The sequence below is a fragment of the Amia ocellicauda genome, chromosome 3 (genome assembly GCF_036373705.1).
Source record: "Amia ocellicauda isolate fAmiCal2 chromosome 3, fAmiCal2.hap1, whole genome shotgun sequence".
In the NCBI taxonomy this organism is placed as follows: Eukaryota; Metazoa; Chordata; class Actinopteri; order Amiiformes; family Amiidae; genus Amia; species Amia ocellicauda.
Window position 1 is genome coordinate 9,131,680 of NC_089852.1, and position 12,806 is coordinate 9,144,485.

The 12,806-nt window shown below is 34.9% G+C and overlaps 1 long non-coding RNA gene across 1 annotated transcript; it reads right to left on the reverse strand.

Moving 5' to 3' along the window:
• Window positions 1-355: 355 nt before the first annotated feature.
• On the reverse strand, window positions 356-2,314 carry LOC136747260 (uncharacterized). Its single transcript, XR_010816455.1, has 2 exons — window positions 2,221-2,314; window positions 356-563 (listed from the first exon to the last, which is right to left on the reverse strand). It is a non-coding gene; the product is annotated as an uncharacterized LOC136747260 (long non-coding RNA).
• Window positions 2,315-12,806: the final 10,492 nt, after the last annotated feature.

Genomic DNA, 12,806 nt, shown 5'->3' on the forward strand with positions numbered 1-12,806 from the left:
TTTGTTATACATGTGTTGTATTAACTGTCAGATGCTGGGAAGGTTAAAGCATCATCAACTTTGATCGTGCCTTGGCTTGCAAAACACTATTCCATTATGTGTGCTGTCACTTACATCATGTTAAATATTGATTAAACAGCAGCAAATCATTTTATGTATCATGTAATGTATCTGCATTGACTTTATCAGTGAAGTCCATGAAAACGAGATATAAACTTGTTGAGTCTTCAACATACATTATTATTTTTAATAATAATATTATTATCATCATCATTAATGTGCATTCTATATCAGTATTTGCATATTAGAATGCTATGTAATCATTTCAAGAAATATACAGAAAACTGTAAGGAAATTAGCAACACAAAATAATGCATCATGCTGCTGACAAAAACAAGCAGCACTGTGCTTCTCTTCCAGACTTGGAAATTGCTTTTCTCATAAATCAAACACCAGCTGTATTTCTGTTGGATTGTGGCTCTTGCTCCCTACCCATTGGTGTAACTGTGAGAGTACTTTGTGTATACGTTATCATCCTTGAGCAGCTTGGTTTCCAGTGACACCTGTGAATACAGAAATTCAGGCATCAGTTCTCTCTAAAATTGTTGGTTGGTCTCATTAACCCTTTCCTGAAAGGAAGTAAAATACCACATAATCTTTTATACACTTAATCACAAACGATCTGACCATGAAAATGTAGAAATAAGTTTAATAAACTTAGTATACTAAGCTTTCATATGACAGCTTTCTAGAAAACCAGGCAATATGCAACCTCATACTGAAGATGCATACTTGATGCTAAGTAACACTGAGTCTTTGTCAGAGAAGTACATTCCATCCCCCTGGATTTAATATGAACTGCATTTTAAATTATTTTTGAAGTTTTTAAATTAGTTTGCAGAATTTTATGAATTGTAAGTGATGGTTTGTATCTGTTTTGACAAACATATTTACGAAATCTAAGCAGAAGTAAAACGTGTACCCATTCTTCATAAAATGTGTTAAATATAGCAATTGTATTGGAAAAGTGCTGTACTGTTTTATATTACAAACTTGCCTTGCATGGAGTCATTGGCACGGAAGGATGTTTTGAGCTAGGGGTGCTGCCGATCTTAAGTAAAAGCATTACTTCATTGCCATTTTAATTAGTTGCTTTATAAATTTGTTTGTTTATGTATTTTGCAGGGAGGAGCTTAAGATAGACAGTCTTATAATACACATACACCAACCACACACACAAATCATGGTCACATTAGCCTAAACAAATTAGCCTACTACTACTATTACTACTACACAAACTCGTCTGGGAGAAGAGGATTATACAGTAGTTACCCGACCCAAAACGCCAGTTCGTACCATGCAATAAGCACACACCTCACAACACAACGGGCTGAAGGGAGACCTGGAAAGACAAAACTTGTGCCATACTGGTGCACAATAAAGTCCAAATGGCACTCAATATGTCATGCCAGAGAAATAGGGAGGGATGGCTCAGCATGGTGAGCAGGCAATTACTTCACTTTCCCGAGCACACAGCAACTGCCGAACAGACACGTTTCTTGTGTGCGTCAAATAGGGCCGTTTTGTTTTTCAGTACCTCATTTTGTAGCACCAGCATTTAACTTTGCAGATTGAGGTTGTTAACACACAACGTTGCCACAACATTACGTAATATAACGTTATTCATGTTGCTACAACGTTGTGGCAAAGTTGCGTGTTAGCGGCGTTGCTGTACCTTGGAATCGGTTCATGCGTCACGATCGGTGCGTATTTGTTTGCCACAATTCGTGGATCGACTTCGCTCCCTTTTTCTTGTGATTGTGCGTTGGCTAGGCAGCCCGTAGGTTGTCCGTATTTTAATTTATGCATGAAATTCCGACAGAAATGGCTTTAAAACTGTCGCTATTTCGAACTGAAGTTTTATTAATCGCTGCTGATTTCAAGAAAAGTTGTAAATAAGGAACTGTTGCAAAAAAAACAAAACATTAAACAGTTCTCAATAGCGACACTTTGATGAACAGGGCCCTATACGCCAACCCACAATGTGCTACAACACACGCAATTACACAGTAATACGGAACTGACGAACCAAATGTGTAACTGAATAGCTTCCTCACAAACAGAGCAATACAGACACGTACACCACACTTGACCCTATCTATCTTACCAGCTTCACAGAGCAATGTCTAAAAATCAGCAGCACATTAAAAAACGTCTTACCTACGACTACGCTAGTACAGCTCTGTGGCTCAGCACTTGATTCTGTGAGTGCGATGTTATTTTTGCTGTAATGCTGATGCTCTCCTCACACTTTTTATAACACAACTGTTAGAGAGGTGCGAGTTCCGCTTCCGGCTGTCTTCCTGCTGCAGCCGGCTGTGTGTGGCCCTGGGGGCGTGTCTTGCGCTCTCACAACCACGGCGCTGATTGGCTGTTGCTAAAATGAAAAGGCTACGTATTGTCTTCTCTCAACAAATCACGAAATACTTTGATTGTGTCCGCCATTTTACCTGCCATTTCAACCAATCAGACTTAGCAATGTATTTATAAAAATCGTATATATTGCGATCCTCATTACTGTGGCCCCTCGGCACCTCCCTTCCTGCGTCTATGAGGACTGTGCCATTCCGTGTTTTTTCTTGGGCATAAGCAGCCCATAACTATGACATTTTACATTGTACTGATAAAGCCCTTTTCATTTGTCTGGCATTTGTAATCTTTATTTCCGATACAAATTCATAGAACTAGCGATCAGATACAGTATTGCACTTTTAAAAGGTTACTGAGTTTCCCAAGAGACTATGTATTGTCAATACCAGAGACATTCGTGTAAGACCCATCCTTCATGTAAAATGTTTCTTTATTAATCACCGTATTCTGCAGCAGAGATATCTGATTGCATCATGAATAATCTTCCAGAGTGCCTTCTATGTAGTAATCTTTTTAATATATGTAGTTAGTTCTTTAAAATAGTAAGCAAGGAAAATCTGCCTGTGGGAATGTGTATGCTGGAGCTGTCAGGTTAACAGTGTTAACACCATGTCAGAGTAGGCTGCGTTCTCACCACTGTATCATAGGAGGATAGTTAAATTATTATGTGTTTAGCCCTGCTTCTGTTTATGAATATTATTAAAGTATTAGTCACCGGAATGATCACTTCACTGAAACTGTCAGAGAAAATATGTGTTAAATGTACCGGATTATATAATGGTGCCATTGTGACAGCAATTTGTGAGTCACAAAAAAAAAAAAAAAAAAAAAACCTGTGGTGATTAAACCCACAGAGATGTTATTTGTGTTGCGGTGTATGGCAAGTAATATTGAAGTGTTACAGCAATAGGTCCTTTAGCATACTGTATTGTGCAGCATGATGGTGTAGGAACTTATGACATTTTAAGTGTAACATAACAATAACTAATCTTTATGGGTTGATATATTTTATTTATTATTTGTTTATTATTTTTATTATTAGTGAGAAATGTATTAGCATTCCTGGGTAGAGAAAAATGCACTTGAAAATTATTTAGTACAGTTAACAGTGAAGTAAGGCTTTCCAATACCATACCAAGAAGTTCAATATTTTAAGGAATACTTCCTACTGTTGGAATATCTCTTTCCAATTACCTAATTCCATAGCATATTGAAATACAAATATGCATTGTAGGTAGATAGATTTTCTTTTTTTAAATATCCTTGAGCCAAAAGAAAACGGATGATACATGCCATAAAATTGCTATCTGAGCAACGTTCTGCAAACCTCGTCAAAAATGTTCTAAGAGCAGACTTCAAAGACCTTGACATACCTTAAAAAAAGACAGTGTTCTTTTTTTGGCAATGACCGCCCCCCTCCCAACACACACACAAACCCCAAAGTTCACAGAACTGCCAATCTCCAGATTGCAATCGCACAACCCCAACTAGAAGATGTGACACTAAATTCAATATTTCATTGGCTTAGATTCCCAAATGATTTGTTTTGTTCTACATAAAAGGCAATGATTGAAAATGTATCAAATGTTAGTTTTCCCATCTTCTGTTTAATGACTGTAATTATGTCTTCAGTTTGGTGTGTATGTGTAGTGTGTGTGTTTACTATTAAAGCAATATGAAGTATGTTTGTCATGTGTAAAATAATTCAATAAAAGTGATTAATTTGTCACAGAAAAACATCAACATCCTGTTTAAAAGTAACTTCCTTGCCATTTAAAATTAATTATGAATTCGGTTCACAAAAACACTATAAGCAGATCCTCAATGCAGAGTACAACACAGACTGCACAATGAATGCAGATCATCCAAATAATACTGATGGATTGAGACATCTGAATAACAAAGGAATTATGAATTTAGGAATGATGTGGGTTTTTGAATATTTATTTTCAAAGAATGTTTAAAAGAAAACTGGTTTACTACACGCTTCCATTTCTATTGCTTATCCTGATATGCTTGTGAAGGTAATCACATTTTCTGGGAAAAAATGTATGTGGTTGAAAACTGTTTACATTGCTCTAATTAAAAACCCTTTTGACATTGTAAGTGTATAGCTAAGTGAACAGTCACTAGATGCGTGCTACTGTTAACTGTACTAAATAATTTTGAAGTGCATTTTTCTCTACCCAGGAAGCACTGTTTTCCCTGTGTGTTAGTTTTTATGTTAACTTTCTTACACAGATTGGTAGTATTACCTGTTTACAAGAAAGTCATGCACTAACATTTCAGCTGAATTCCCTCTTACACTTCGTATATGACAAGGCTCAGAAATAAAATGGTTAATTTGACAGTAAAAAGCACTATTGAAATGCTGTTTGCTGATGTTCCTTGTTTTTAATTCGTTTGGTTAATGGGCAAAAGGAAACTGTAAGAAAACAAAATTAGTCCATGCCAAGTGTCATTTGAAAATGTATTAGAAAAATACATCATAACCTTCAAATTGACAAACACTTTCTGAACTTCTAACAGCTGTGCCAGCTACTTTTATTGCTCCTTTTTCTCCTGACCAGGTGGATAACTGAGATCACTATTGTGCCTGCTGAGCAAGCTTGCATCTTTCATAACACAGAAGGCAGATGTTGCAAGAATAAAATGTACAGTCATACACAGGAGAGCGGTCCCTGAAGTGAGCACTCAACACGGAGACTTGAGACTTTGAAATATTGCAAAGCAGGTTTTTGTTCTTGATATTGCTTTTAATGTTTGTTGTTGGGTCTTTCTTGTAGTAAACCATACTACAAAAATGCAATAATCTTGACATTGGCTTAACCTAAATGATTTTATTTGAGCAAATTTAAGTCAAAACCTTAACTTATTGAAATACTAACTCTAAGCTTAAACATAATGTTTCATCAACCTTAAAAAAAATCATTATACCCTGCATCAATCTCAGTACCAATAACAGCTCAAATCAAAATCTGAACATTTCCCCAAGACTTATTATAATTGTAATAATAAAAAAACAAACAGATAATTACGTAAGCAACCCTGAGAAAGGCAAAGGCTAAATGAAATGTGAACACTAACCCTACTACTTTTTGTCCAATATGCAAGGATTACATATTACTCTGCAAGCATCCAAATGTAAAGCTAAGATCAATTGCACCATTAAGTGTTACACTAATAAAACCTTATCATCCATCATCTTCTCTGACCACAACCCATCAACTTCTGGTCTGGAACTGTAGGAATGGTAACTGTTAATTTGGGATACAATTAAAGGTATGAATGGTTGTTTAAGAATATCAAGGCTATAATAACAAGGGCAACAACATTACAAACTACCTCACTGATATTTGATGGGTTGAAAATGAATTTGATAGGGAAGTAAAAAGAACAGAGAGAAACAAATAACTGAATGGACACAACTACAAAGAATCAAATGCCTACAGAGAGTATGCACAGATCTTGTATATACAGTTATATTTGATGAGAAAAGGGTGCAGTGAAATGTTATAATGTGCAGGTGTCCTTGTCATCCACACACAAATCTATGTAAATATGCAAATTTGCAAACCCTGGGTTATGCCATTTAGTTTATTTTCTAACACTTGGCACCATAATATAAAGACTTTGAAATCTATATGGGACTTTCAACTCAGTTAAACTACACTGTGTGGGTATCTTTGGATTTATAGTTAGTTTAACTCAGCAGAATCTGCCTTATTTCCTTGGGGGGTCTTTTAAAACTCTCTAGCTCATTAGGCAGAAGGTTTGCAAGAGGCTGTGGATAATACCTTTTAATTGCTTATTGCACTTGTCCTGTTCAGGAGTATTTCACATCCAAGTACCTCACATTTCCTTTTACCAAATATATATAGTCTATATATATATATATATATATATATATATATATATAGTTGTTACATATAAATATTCTCTTAGGGGTCAATTATGTGTACATGCTTCTTGGGCACAATTAGAAGTACATTACACAGACTATACATGAATGCCTCGCTAAGCCACCTTCTTATTAAACAACTCATTTGATAAAGCCTAAACGACCATGGGTTCTGTTTTATTCTGTATCTGTGGTCCTTATGAAAGTCTGTGTGTGGACAACATATGTGGCTTTCTAGGAGGCAAAGACACTGAAGAACTATACAGTTACATAATAGATTTCTTCATTTTGCCTAGATACCTAGATCGTTTCTTTCACAATGGTTAATCAGTCCCTTTCTCCACAGTAGAAGCATAGAAAAAAAGAAAAAAAGGAATGTTACAGCAAATCCCACATGCTTTGCTATTATAAGCCTCTCAGATGTATGAACTGTGGTGGGCACAGCAGCCTGGCCTCACAGCTAGAGAAATACACGGGGGCACTGGCATTATGAGGACCAATATTCTATATGAAAGCAAAACTGTGACTCTAACTTCAGAGATCAACTTCTGTTGCGGCACTGGGAGCAGTCCTGTTAGAGGAATAGCACAGAAATCTGGCCATTTATCAAATGATTACAGAAGTAATTATAGCGCATTTGTGTATGTATACACACTACTTTGTCCACACATGTCAACACACCACAGCTGTTTTATGTCCAGTGCTTTAGGCACTGGATTCTTTGCTTATGGTTTTCAGTATAAGGTTTTGTTAAGACAAAAACAACATTTAATACATTCAATATTGATTTTAGCAGATCTTGTTAAAATGATTTATAGAGAATGTGATCCATCCTTCTGCTTTCCAAGTGTAAACTGTAATTGCCCATACTACATCACTTCACTCTGCCCACAACTTAAGAAAAGATTAAAAGCATTCAAATAATTTCTAGAAAGATATTCAGAAATAATGTAATTCTATACCTACGTAGTTATACGTGCTGCATCTTTTGCTGTATTTTTAACTTAATGCATTTCTGTTTTGTACATTTGTTGGCAGAGCACATTTCCTTGCGCCTCAGTAATACAATTATCTTTTTGAATGTGAGTCACTTTGGATAAATGTCTTCCCAATAAATAAGTAACATAATAAGATTTACTACAAACGTTGGTTTGATTCACAATTCTAACTAATAAATACCTCAATTCAAATTGATCCAAATTCAAGTACATTTTTTGGATTAATAGAAGTTTGTGTCAAGCTGCAAACAACAGAAACAAATGGATCTACGTTTTGCTTTTCTTACATAGAAAAAAAGGAGTTTACTCACAGTCATGCAGGTGTCTAAGTTTAATAGCTATCCTGCTCATGAAAAAGACAGGAAAATGCTTTAATCCGACACAGTTAGAGGTTCTGCTTCTTAGCTTTATGTACTGAGTGATATGTTTTAATTCTCTCCTTGTTTTCTTCAAAATGTAATATTCTGTATTGTGTTGAAGCTTTTACTGTTGCACACAAAGACAAACGCATACAACCAACATTCCTGAATGTGTGGTGGTGGTTAAGTTATGCTGTTTTTCAAAGAAATGTTCTCAAAACATGACAAAATAATTGCTCTCATTCTATGGCTCATTTTAAACATCCCCATTTCTGTAAAATGGCATTTAACAACATGCTGTGAGTCTGCTAAAAAAACATCTGAGTGACAGTAGATTTTCACTAAAACACCATGTGTGAGTGTCAGACTTTGTGGTAGCTATCTTTTCACAGATCTTTCCCAAGGGTATCTAGATATGTTTAGAGAATCTTCAGTCTTTATGACACATATTGTTCACCTTTTGCTTTTAAATATAACTAACTTTGATTGATCCTATCAAATTTTAATAAACCCCACTGAGGCATGGAAAGCGAGAAATGAGGTTCAATGTCCTTATACCATTGGCTAACGGAAACATCTTTCAAAATGAACACTGTGAAGGTATTTACATCCAATTAGATTGTATGTTTCATAATTGCATTCGGTATCATTACAGATGCTAAGATACAGAGGCAGATTCTTGTATGTTTTTATAAAAAGAAGGAAGAGTCTAGTTATCGTAACCATGGTAACCTACAACATTGCATTAGTGTTAAAAGGAAGCACGCTGGTGGTACTTCATTTACTGAATCAGTAACGGAAATGAAATCATTATTAATGTTATGTTATTGGCATATGCCAACATTAATTACATGCAGCCTGTGGCATTTGAAGATAACTTGAACCTGCTGCAGAATTTCATACAGATTGAAAAATCCTATGAAAAGATTGTTGTGTATTTTATTTCTTTTGTTCAATGGTGGTTATTAAGTTAAAAATGTTATAGAGCCCCATTAGGTCAATCAAATGTAATGTCTGTTTAACATTTTCAGCCAGCTCAGGCATAATCTGTTCACTGCGCATTCGATTGAATGAACACCCCACTGACACCAGATCTCAAACTTCCCCTCACTTTAAGCAGAGAAGTTAACTAACTCTAGAGAGACTGCAACTTTCATATGTGATAGTATACCATTCTTTGCACTTTTTTATTCATCTAAGCATTAATACTTGTCAGGGTCTGACACTGGCCTATTTATTTATCGGTAATAAATATTTAATCTGTGAATGTGTTGAAGAAGATCAGACTAGCACTCACATAGGACTGGAGCTGAATATATAATGCTTTAATAAATATTTCATTTTCCCATTTCACTAGCCCCCTGTTGACATGACGCGTTGCAGATCCTTGCAAGAATTAAACATGTTTGCTTGCAATATTTATTCCTTAAAAATATTAAGCACTGTGCAGAATTGCCATTACATTTATTCAGTTTCATATTCACCTGGATTTCACCTGCATGAGCAGCTTTGATGGAAGCCATGATTGGACTTAAGGTTATGGTAGGAAGCAATCATTCTTTTTTAGCATTTGGTGATGATTTTAGAAGTCTAAATCCTTCAGATTTAGACCATGTGGATTAATATTGTATGTATTATGCTGATCAGTGAAGTCAAAAACAATCGAGAACCTCATTAAGTACTTTAATGTGAAGGTCTGGAAGTGTATTATCCTTAAGCAGAAACATGTACTCTGCATTTGAAGAAAATAAATCCGTAATTGCTTTTATATTATATTACCACCTTAACCAACTGGGAGAATCCCAAGACTACAAGAGGAGGAATTACTCAAAAATCCTTCATTCCACTATTTTGAACATAAAATTGCTCTTAATATAAAACCATGACCTTGTTAACCAAAATAAAATAGTAAAAGCCATTTATATTTTTTATCCTTAAAGTTATGTGATGTCTTCAGTGTGGCATCCTTGGGAATTTTTGATTAAGAGAACTACAGTAAGAATGCTGTGCTAGGCTGGTCAACACTATGAGATGTTTGTGAAAAGCAAGTGAAATAATTTAATGTGAACTCCTAACAGATGAATTATTGAGTGACTGAGACTCATAGAGGAAGCTGTAAAGAATTTTAGCATATCTGAAGCATCATTGCTCAGAAATAAGTACAACAAAATACAAAAATAAATTCAAAGCATTTGTTACATCATAACTGTAACTATAGGGTTTGTAGATGTTCTTTGCTTTGAAACCTGCTGTGAAAATGCTCTTTGTGTACTAAATGCATCTTCCAATTGTGCCAGAAGGATAATTGCATTACATTAAAATCAGGAATCTCTCTCTCTCTCTCTCTCTCTCTCTCTCTCTCTCTCTCTCTCTCTCTCTCTCTCTCTCTATCTATATATATATATATATATATATATATATATATATATATATATATATATATATTTGGATAGATAGATAGACAGATAGATAAACTATTTATTTTGTGATTTTACCATTCTTAGAGACACAACATAGGACTACAGAAACAGTATGTGATGATAAAGCTGCTGTTACATTTGTTTTTCACTTTAATGATAAAATGTGGCAGAAGCTTAATGAAACCAATTTAAAATGGTAGAGTTTATAAACTAGTTAATGTTAGCCACCAGGAAATGTTTTCACTTGTTGCTATTAAATTGTGTAATGGATAAGCAGTTACAGTATCTAAGCCTAAAGCATATTTAAATTACATTTCCCAGCATTATTCAAACAAAGGGGGAAAAAATCTATTTTACTTGCTGTATCTCTCTATAAATGCCAACACATTACAATAGGGCAGCAGGGTGGAGGTGTGGTTAGGGCTATGGGCTCTGGACTGTGGAAGATTGCTCCAGCTATATAAATAGGCAATTGTATGTAAAAATAATGTGATGTATTGTAACATAATAAAAAAGAAAATTGTGCTTGGCAGTGATACAGATAAAGTATTCTTAAAGATGTACAGTATTTCTTTGAAGTTCAAACTGTTCAGGGAATTTACAGGCATAAATGCACAAATCTACAGCTGACTGGGCCTACGTTTCCCATCAACTAATGTCACATCTATGTAAGGTTGTAAGGTCTTTTGTTTGTTTTTGTTTTTTAGAGTGATATATATATACTTACAAAAAGGCATTGCAATGCAATTCACCTTAGACTCTTGAATTACACCCCAGATCAACAAACAAAACATGTTCCACATTAAATTAAATTAAGTCAGTGATAATATATCACAACCTGCTTAAAAGCATGTCTCTACATTTTTTAACTGAAAAAATAATAAATAAACTAATATAACACCTGTAATTTGTAGTCTTCATTTCGTATCAAGGAGTTGACATTATCTGACATTATTTGCTTTATACAATGTTTTATACACTCTTCAGTAAGTTGAGAAGCATATATTCCCCTTTCCTACTCTAATTTCTAAACATTCAGATTTATACTTCAGTTTACCTGACACAGACTTTGTGAATTTAAAAAAACAAACAAAATTAATGACGTTGGCAAGATAGTTTTATGAAAGGTGTTTCCATGCCAGTGTGCAGGGGTCTTGCAGAAGGTACACCAGCAATCTGAAGATCTCAATCTGACAAATATGTTTGGACAGTCTGTACTCAAATACTGTAAAGCATCTCACTCAAATGTGAAACACTAAAAATGTAATTAAATACGTTTTTAACAGCTGCTTACATTAAGAGCTGGCATTAACCATTGTTCACGTGTACTACATTCCAAAAATTTCAAATCCAAATTGATATATTAATCACAAAATATATCTTACAAACTTTTGGCTATTAAAAAATGTATTTTTATGTTAACGTGAATTCCTTGGAAGTGATCTGATGGTAAAATTTAGCACCTTGCAGTTATGTTTCATCTGTTAAAATTAACTGTACCTGAATACAAACTTTTAAAAACATTGAGTATTTTAATTTTTAACTGCTGCAGTTTTCCCTATAAGAGGAAACTCATCAATAAAACGATTGTTTGAACTCCCACAAGATTCTGCTTGTGCTTGTAAAATTTATGAGCAGTAGTACAAACAGACACAGGATGGATCGAAAAAAGTCCCCAGGGCAGCAGGAAGAAAGTCGTTAGCAATAGCAACGCAATCAATCATGTCTCGCATATGCTTGTGAACTCTGAAGTATACAGTAGTATGCATAAAATGCATTGCTTGCCTCCTATTTGTGTGGGGATGATCTAATGTACCCAGCATACACCAGGTTTAACTTTCATTGTAATCCTTGCATAGAAGAGAGTATCTTAAAATTACAGCCTCGTTTATTAGTTTACTTTTGTGTCCCATAGCAGTCAACTAACCACTAATAACAAAACCAGTTTACCATTGTGTAAGTCAGTGTAACCATACACTGGTTAGACAAAGTAAAATACTTTCAATTGATGTGATACTGTACTAAAGGCGTTTTGCAGGACTGTAATTGTTAGTACCAGTAATTGTTAATACTTCTGCTCAGGGGAAAGATGAAAGACAAAGCTGCCTCAAAGACTGAAGAACCCCTGGAAATACACTCATAGACAATACAAATCTCTAATTGTCAAAGCTGTGACAGCGGATGTGTTTACATGTTTTGTTTAAAAGTGTTCAACTGGTGCTATACCAGGAGACTAAGCTTGGCTAGGAAGCCCACGTAAAATGTGAATTAATGTTTTTAACAATAGATAAACAAAAACAAACCATTAAAACAAACAAAAAACAGAAACACAGCACCAACAAAAATGAACACAAAGCAGTTTTTAACTTTTCCTTTCAAGCGGTAGTTCTTTCTAGGATACATACATATTGCTTGTGTGAGTAAATATTTAATGAAGAGTGCCGTTGGTCCTCGAATGCTTTGAAAGGGGCTTTGATTTGTTTCAGCCACTAGGATGTTTAGATTTTTCTCAGTTACTGCATCAGAACTGCTGTCTGTTTTGTTTTTTCTTGATCAGACTACTATATGCAATTTGATGAGGTTCTGAATGATGAGGGACTTATTAATTGTCATTCAGCATTCATATTTCGGAGGGAGTTCAGTCAGACATTTTCACTATAAAGACTTATCACGAAGGGTCCCCAGTTCCAGTCTGAGA